Genomic DNA, 7066 nt, shown 5'->3' with positions numbered 1-7066 from the left:
GCAAAGAAATGAAATGAGATGTGCTTTTGATTTCTTGTTCTGAAATCAAAATTGTTACAGTTGTAGTAAACATTCTCACAGTATTGTGTGAGTGTTTATGAATCATGAATTTGTATGGTAATACTGGTTATTTTCAAGCGTAGTTCTTGATCGCCTTTGTTATCATTCTTGTTTACCCAAGAAAGTTGTGAGGTCATGTGGTGCATTCGTCCTAAACAACTTTCTCTCAATCTTTGAAATTTTAGATTATTTATTCGAAAAACCCTTTAAAAATCATATCATACGAGGGAGCTGACCCTCTAAACGCAGAGGAAGGTTGCATACCAAGGGCCTATCCAACTGTTGTGAACAGTTTGCCACATACACTCCATTGGGAAAATTCTACAGTGACAAATTTGTTTACCAACATGGTTTAATGCCAAGGCAAAAAAGTCCACTTACACCTCTTAGTTGGGATTGCACGCTATATAGAAGATACCTTGCAGATAAAAAGAGAAGGGAATAAATAAACTAAGAAATCCTAAACATTTCTAAACTCTACAAAACTTGCAAAAAAATGAATATGCAATGAGGTAGAACTTACAGTCGTATTAGGATTAATTGTGGCAACTACAAGGCATGAGCAACAAGAAAAGTTTCCATACACAACTATTGAACAAGAGTGCTTACTGCAAGGCACATAATATGACTCCACACGGAACTGCTCAACACAATTCCTAATGTAATGGTTTCCCCCCACCATCAAAACCATCCTTGCCACCGATAACTCCATTTTGATAAATTTGTGGCCACGAGTATCGCTAGGTTCAATCTTGCGCATCCCAATGTAGAGTTCCATCATAAATTTAGTGCCGCGAGATGGGGAAATGAAGTAAAGCTAAGTGTCGTATTAAAAATATGTTAACGTTTGTAGTAGTGCTAGTGTATGCAAATTTCGATGAGTCATGTAAAAAATTAAACTCGGAAGAATAATAACTACTTATGACTTTTAATTTAAGTTAATGTGATGTTTATAGTGGTGTGGGCCAACTCTTGAATTTGATGGTGGTATTGGCTTTTTAAAAAACTTTTGGGTCCGTTTGGTTCTTGGAAGATGATAGGAATTGGCTTTTTCAAAATTCAGATTTGAAAATTTGTGTGTTTGTTTCAAAATTTGCAAAGTGGAATTAGCATACAGGACTTCCAATTTTGCCTCAAAACCAGGGTTTCCAACTTCCTACTAGTAAGTAGGAATTGAAAATCAAAACCTGGTTTTGTTTTTTAATGAGTGTAAAAACAATAGATTGGACTACTTTTTGAAATTTGCCTTCAACTCCAAGCTTACGCACTTCACATGCATCTTCCGAGTGAAACAAACAGTTTTAGTAAAATCCCAAAAATCGAAATGAAGATATGCAAAACCTTGATTTGGCTAAACCAAGGTTTGTAGAAATTTGGATTTTTTAAATTCCACGAACCAAATGGACCAAAGTGTCGTATATACAGGCTAAAAATTTGGTTAAATTTTTTATTATAAAACTGTGAGTGATACTTAAGTTTATCAATAAATTGTATAAACCTAGTAAAATGAACATGACCAAAAAGAAGGGGTGACTGTGGGGGGTGTGGGCTAAGGAAAATATATTTTGATTTTGTTTCTCATATCTGTCAAAAGGAAACTTTTTATTTTCAATTTTTCTGGTTCTTTTTTTAATAAAAATCATGCAAATGACGTAAAAATTATTGCAATATTTCATAAAATATTCTCATGTTTTTCCAATTTTGAAAATTAGTAGTTGTTTTCTTCTTGTTTCTTTACATTGAGGGGCTTGCACTAACAATTGTTTATAGATTAAATATTGAAGGGTTTGTATAATTATGATATTTCTATCAATGAATGCTAAATGTGGAAAATATCTCCTACTTATCAATGTTAATTAGATTAAATATTGTTATGTCAAATAAATTAAGCTCTTTTTTTTTATGAGTAGTGGTTTATAAGAATTATTTATCATAAGAATGTATAGAATTTGAATCAAATTCATTTGTGTGCATTTCATGGATAGTGGTTTATAAGAATAATTTCTCATAAGAATAAATTGAACTTAACATTCATTGCATTTAGCCTACGTTCATAAGATAAAATATTTAACTTTACATACACAGTTTTAAAAATTATGATACCAATTCATAGAATACAATTATTTTTATTTAAACAATTATTATGAATATTTTAAAATAGTGTGTCATTGTTTATGAGAAGATCAAATAGAATCCTTAACCTTAATAAGTTAGTCTTTGACTAATAAGAATATGTTTAAATAGAATATTTTGATAATAACCTGGAAGAGATTTTAGATTAGAATTTTGAATTATTTCATGCATTAGCATTTCTTAATAATCTATTATTACAATAAAAGATGACATAAGAAAAAACATAGAATATATTTCCTCAATACATGTACAAAATGAAATAGGAATAAGGTTAACTTTTGTATTTTTTAAAAATATTTTCCTTAATTAAATTTTTTTTTTTCAATAATGGTAAAAGGTTAATTTATTCCATTTTTTTAAACAAATAGATATAATAAAAAAAAATGTTATTAAAAAAAGTTTTTTAAAAAAATGTTAGAAATTTTTTTAAAAAATTATTCCAATTTTCCCATTCGTATTCCAACAAAAAAGGAATATCCTCGAATAAGTAATGTCCTTATTATGACACAGCAATAAATATTGTACGTGGAACCGTGACGTAAAACCTAGTTAACGCCAAAAACCCTAAACCCCTCTTTTCTTGTGTCCTTTCCTTTTTCGCGTCGGAAAAACCCTAAATCCTATAATAATTAAAATCAAGGAAGATGACCTTAGAGCGCATTCGTATTACAATAATATTTTTAAAACTTCTTTCCCATCTTCGCCCCTTCTAAAAAGGCCACCCTAAAACTTGCCTCAGCCATCCATTGTTTTCTCTGTTTTCGCCTGCATGGCTTCCTCGAGGTTAGCGTTCGAATCCCCCCGAGTGAAAATGCAAGCGATTCAGTGTATTTTGACTCTTTTGTGTCTTTTTTCTCTCCTACGCGCTGAACCAGAGGCCAACGGAAAAGGGACTGGCTTCTGTAGACATGGTGTAAGCTCTTCCTACTCATTCTTATGCTGACTAATTTTTTATGTTCTTGCCTTTACGTAAAGTGGATAAATATTTCTTAGTTGTTCGTGCTGTTGTTTGTGGTGTTTTAGAGGGCTATTTTAAAAATAGGCTTAGAGTTACTGAGATTTTACCAAAGATTTTTCGAATATTAAATCCTAAATTGCAGGTGCACACAAAGATCTGAGGATTCAGAAACCAAGATCACGAAAAACAGATTAATGGACGATAAAAGTGTGTGGTGATTTGTAATAGAGGAGGAGGTGGCAATTCTCCTTGTAAAGCCCCTCTCAATGTTAGAAAGTGTATAAGTTTCATACCCATTACCAAGATAATAAAATTCTTAGAATTCTTATCATAAATTTGTCTTTTTGTTTTCGAAGATGATGTTTGGAGGACTCGGAAATAGTGTTATTGGATCCTTCTTTTTGCCTTTAATGGTATTAGTTGGGGAATGTGGTTATTTTTCATATCTGTAGTTGCAATTCTCTTTAATTTATTGTGCTGCTGTCTGATTGAATGTTCTGATATACGCAGCTTCTTTAAAAATGATAACCATGTTCCATAATATCTACTTAATAAGTTTTTAATATGTTCTATAAACCTTTATAAGTTGCTAGCATTGTGTGCACGAGTTTTTTTTAAAGATTTGTACCTGGTGGAAAGGTTTTCTGAGTTGGGAAGAAATATAAATGCGATATCATTACTGAAATGGTGACTTGGAAATGGCGCATCAAAAATAACCCTCTCGTTCACTCCTAAATTATTTCGTTACTGATTTTTTTTTGCCGCCTTTTCAATGTCTCCTGAACCATATATGCAAAGAGTTTGAAACCCCATTCTCACCTGTCTCAATCAACACTCCAAATACATACAAATCTGAAATATGTAACAGAAAAATAAAAGGAAATGGACAACAAATTGATGCAACAATCTTCAGAGATTGAAAAACAAAAGCAATGTCTACTATAGAATAGAGAGCTTATTTCATTTTACAACATTCATATCTGATTTTGGTCTCTCAAGCGTGCAGGCTGCAGCAATAGTGTCTACACAGTCTAAATCAGCATGTAGTGGCTTTACAAAGTTTTTCTTCCCAAAATCTGATGTTCTCCTTATTTCAAAATCAGGTAAGTAACTCTTAAAAAAACAAAACTCTTGAAGGAGAAAGAATAAAAGAATTTTCCCTACAAACCTCCTCAACAGAAGACCTGAAAAAGTAAATTGCAACATCTCGAACAAATTATTAAAAGATCCCTTCCCCTCACCCATACATTATGAGCAACAACTATTTGTGTACTAAACTTAAGACTCTTCTTCAATCAGTTTCAAACGCAAAAGAAGGGAATTTGGATTTTCAAATTTAATAGCCTTGGTACGTGTGAATGCCCTACATCAGACGCTCATGGTAGAAAGAAAAGTGATCCTGTGGCTTCTCATGGGGAAATCGGCCTTTAAATTCAACTTCAGACGTCCAAAATGAGTCTTCAATGGGTTTTCTAAATTATTTTACCAAAATTTCAAAGTATTGTTTTCTTCTTTATCGTGCTACCCAAGATTGTTTCTATTTAACATCTATCTGAAGTGGATTTTGGAATGTTCAATTGTTCCTTCGTGACGTTTCCCTCATTATATTTTGTCAAATCTAAAACATTAAAAATAGGATATATATTAATGAAGGTACGACTCTGATACCACTAATGTAGATACACTCTGATACCACTGACGAAGGGCCACACCACCCTACCAACTCACAACCAAGAATGCAACAATATGAATACAATTTTATTATACTTGAAAATCCAATAGCAATTACAATAACATTTCTACAAGATCTCTCAAGATCCAATCCAAACCCAAGCTAGTCCAGATCCACCCTCTAGTAGAAACTTCCAAGATCTCAACTTGTGCTCGCAAGCCACCAAGCAACCTCCTTGTTTCTAAACCGCAATTACTAGCTCTTTTCCAACTTTATCCAAGATCCAAGTGTAAACTGCCTCACATTCGGCGCTCTGTCTACACTCACAACTCCATCACAATCCTACTGTAAATTGCCTCACATTCGGCGCTCTGTTCACAAACTCAAGAACACTCACTCTTCACTTTCTCCTTCTCTTTCACACCTTGAAGCCTTCCAAGCTTTCCAAGCTTCACCTTCCACAACTTTCACCTTTTCAAGCTTTCCTTCCAAAGCTTCTCCTTCTCGAGCTTCCACTTCTCAAGCTTCTCCTTGAGCTTCCCCTTCTCAAGCTTCTACTCCTCAAGCTTCTCCTTGAGCTTCCCCTTGAGGTTGATTTAGAAATGCTCATATGCCTTGCTTAAATAGGCACTTACCACCCCATGCATGACTTATTCACAACCTTCTAGAATTCCTCCACAACCTTCTACAACTTCCAAAACTTTCTACAATATTCATAACTTTCTAGAATTCTACCCACTCACCTCGATAAATGGAATGACAACCATTTATTTTTTTTATTTTTTTCTATTATGCCACCTATGCACCTCGAAAATAGAAATCACTTTTTCTTTTCTTTTCTCCTTTTTCCCTTTTTTAAAATTTTTTTATTATTTCTCCTCTAATTTTCGTCACTTTCTCTCTCCTCCACAATTTTTTTTTTTTTCTATGCAAGATGCTCCTGCATCAGACTCCCCTAGTAAATAGAAAAGTGTGTCCCACACTTTGATGCCAAAAGAAATATCTACCACCATCTTCATCTTCACCAAAGGTTTCCACCTCAACAGAGAAAAGAAAATCACCATACAAATCTTCCACATCTGCATCACTCTATCAAACACCAGAATCTCAACCATCCAATCAGCGTGCTCACTCTCAGAAACAAACTGAACATAATTCTTCATCAACAAACCCTCATTCACATCAGCAACTAGTGAATTCACACCCATAGCAACAAACCCCGCATCAACAACAACAAACTCCATATCAGCACCAACATGTAGATCACCATCAATACATGCCAAACTCTTAACACCAGAAACCTCATTGCTCACAAAAAGATGCTCTGCAATACATAACTCACCTCCAACAACTGGATCATCCACGACCGAATGCTCTGCAACATACAAGTTACCACCAACACCAACTAGATCATCCACAACCAAATGCTTTGCAGTCTCCATGTCAGACTCAACCAACTGATCATGAAAACCAACCTCTGTCCCAACATCAACAACATTAGGAATATCTTCAGCAACAACCTCTAGTTGCTCTGCAGGTTCTGCATCAAACTCCACAAACTGATCACCAAAACCAACCTCTTCCACCTCAACCTTGCGATGCCATCTTCTCTCATGAACCTCCTCAACTTGATCAGCCAATCTATCATCCAATCGAGAAATCATCTTAGAAAAATTCCTCTCCACTATATCATGGAGTTTTGCAATCATCTTAGGGTCCAATCCTCTTGGAGCCATCTCCCAAGATCTTTGTAAACCCTTTGCAACAAATCCTTCCCACGCTCCTTGTGACAACCAAATTGTTTGCAAGTCAAATCGCAACCTGCCACCTCGCACGAACAATCAGGAACCACATCACAAGTCTAGGACAACGGATTTGCAATCCACAAGCTCTGATAAACTTTACCCAACCAAGGTCCTGGTACAAACTGCCTCACACTTCGGCGATATGCTTGTACACTCAAGATCTCCTGCTCTGATACCACTGACAAAGGTATGCTCTGATACCACTAATGTAGATACACTCTGATACCACTGACGAAGGGCCACACCACCCTACCAACTCACAACCAAGAATGCAACAATATGAATACAATTTTATTATACTTGAAAATCCAATAGCAATTACAATAACATTTCTACAAGATCTCTCAAGATCCAATCCAAACCCAAGCTAGTCCAGATCCACACTCTAGTAGAAACCTCCAAGATCTCAACTTGTGCTCGCAAGCCACCAAGCAACCT

Source organism: Cupressus sempervirens, chromosome 1, assembly GCF_028749045.1.
Source record: "Cupressus sempervirens isolate cs-2001-9-10 chromosome 1, ASM2874904v1, whole genome shotgun sequence".
Classification (NCBI taxonomy): Eukaryota; Viridiplantae; Streptophyta; class Pinopsida; order Cupressales; family Cupressaceae; genus Cupressus; species Cupressus sempervirens.
This window is presented reverse-complemented; position numbering follows the sequence as displayed.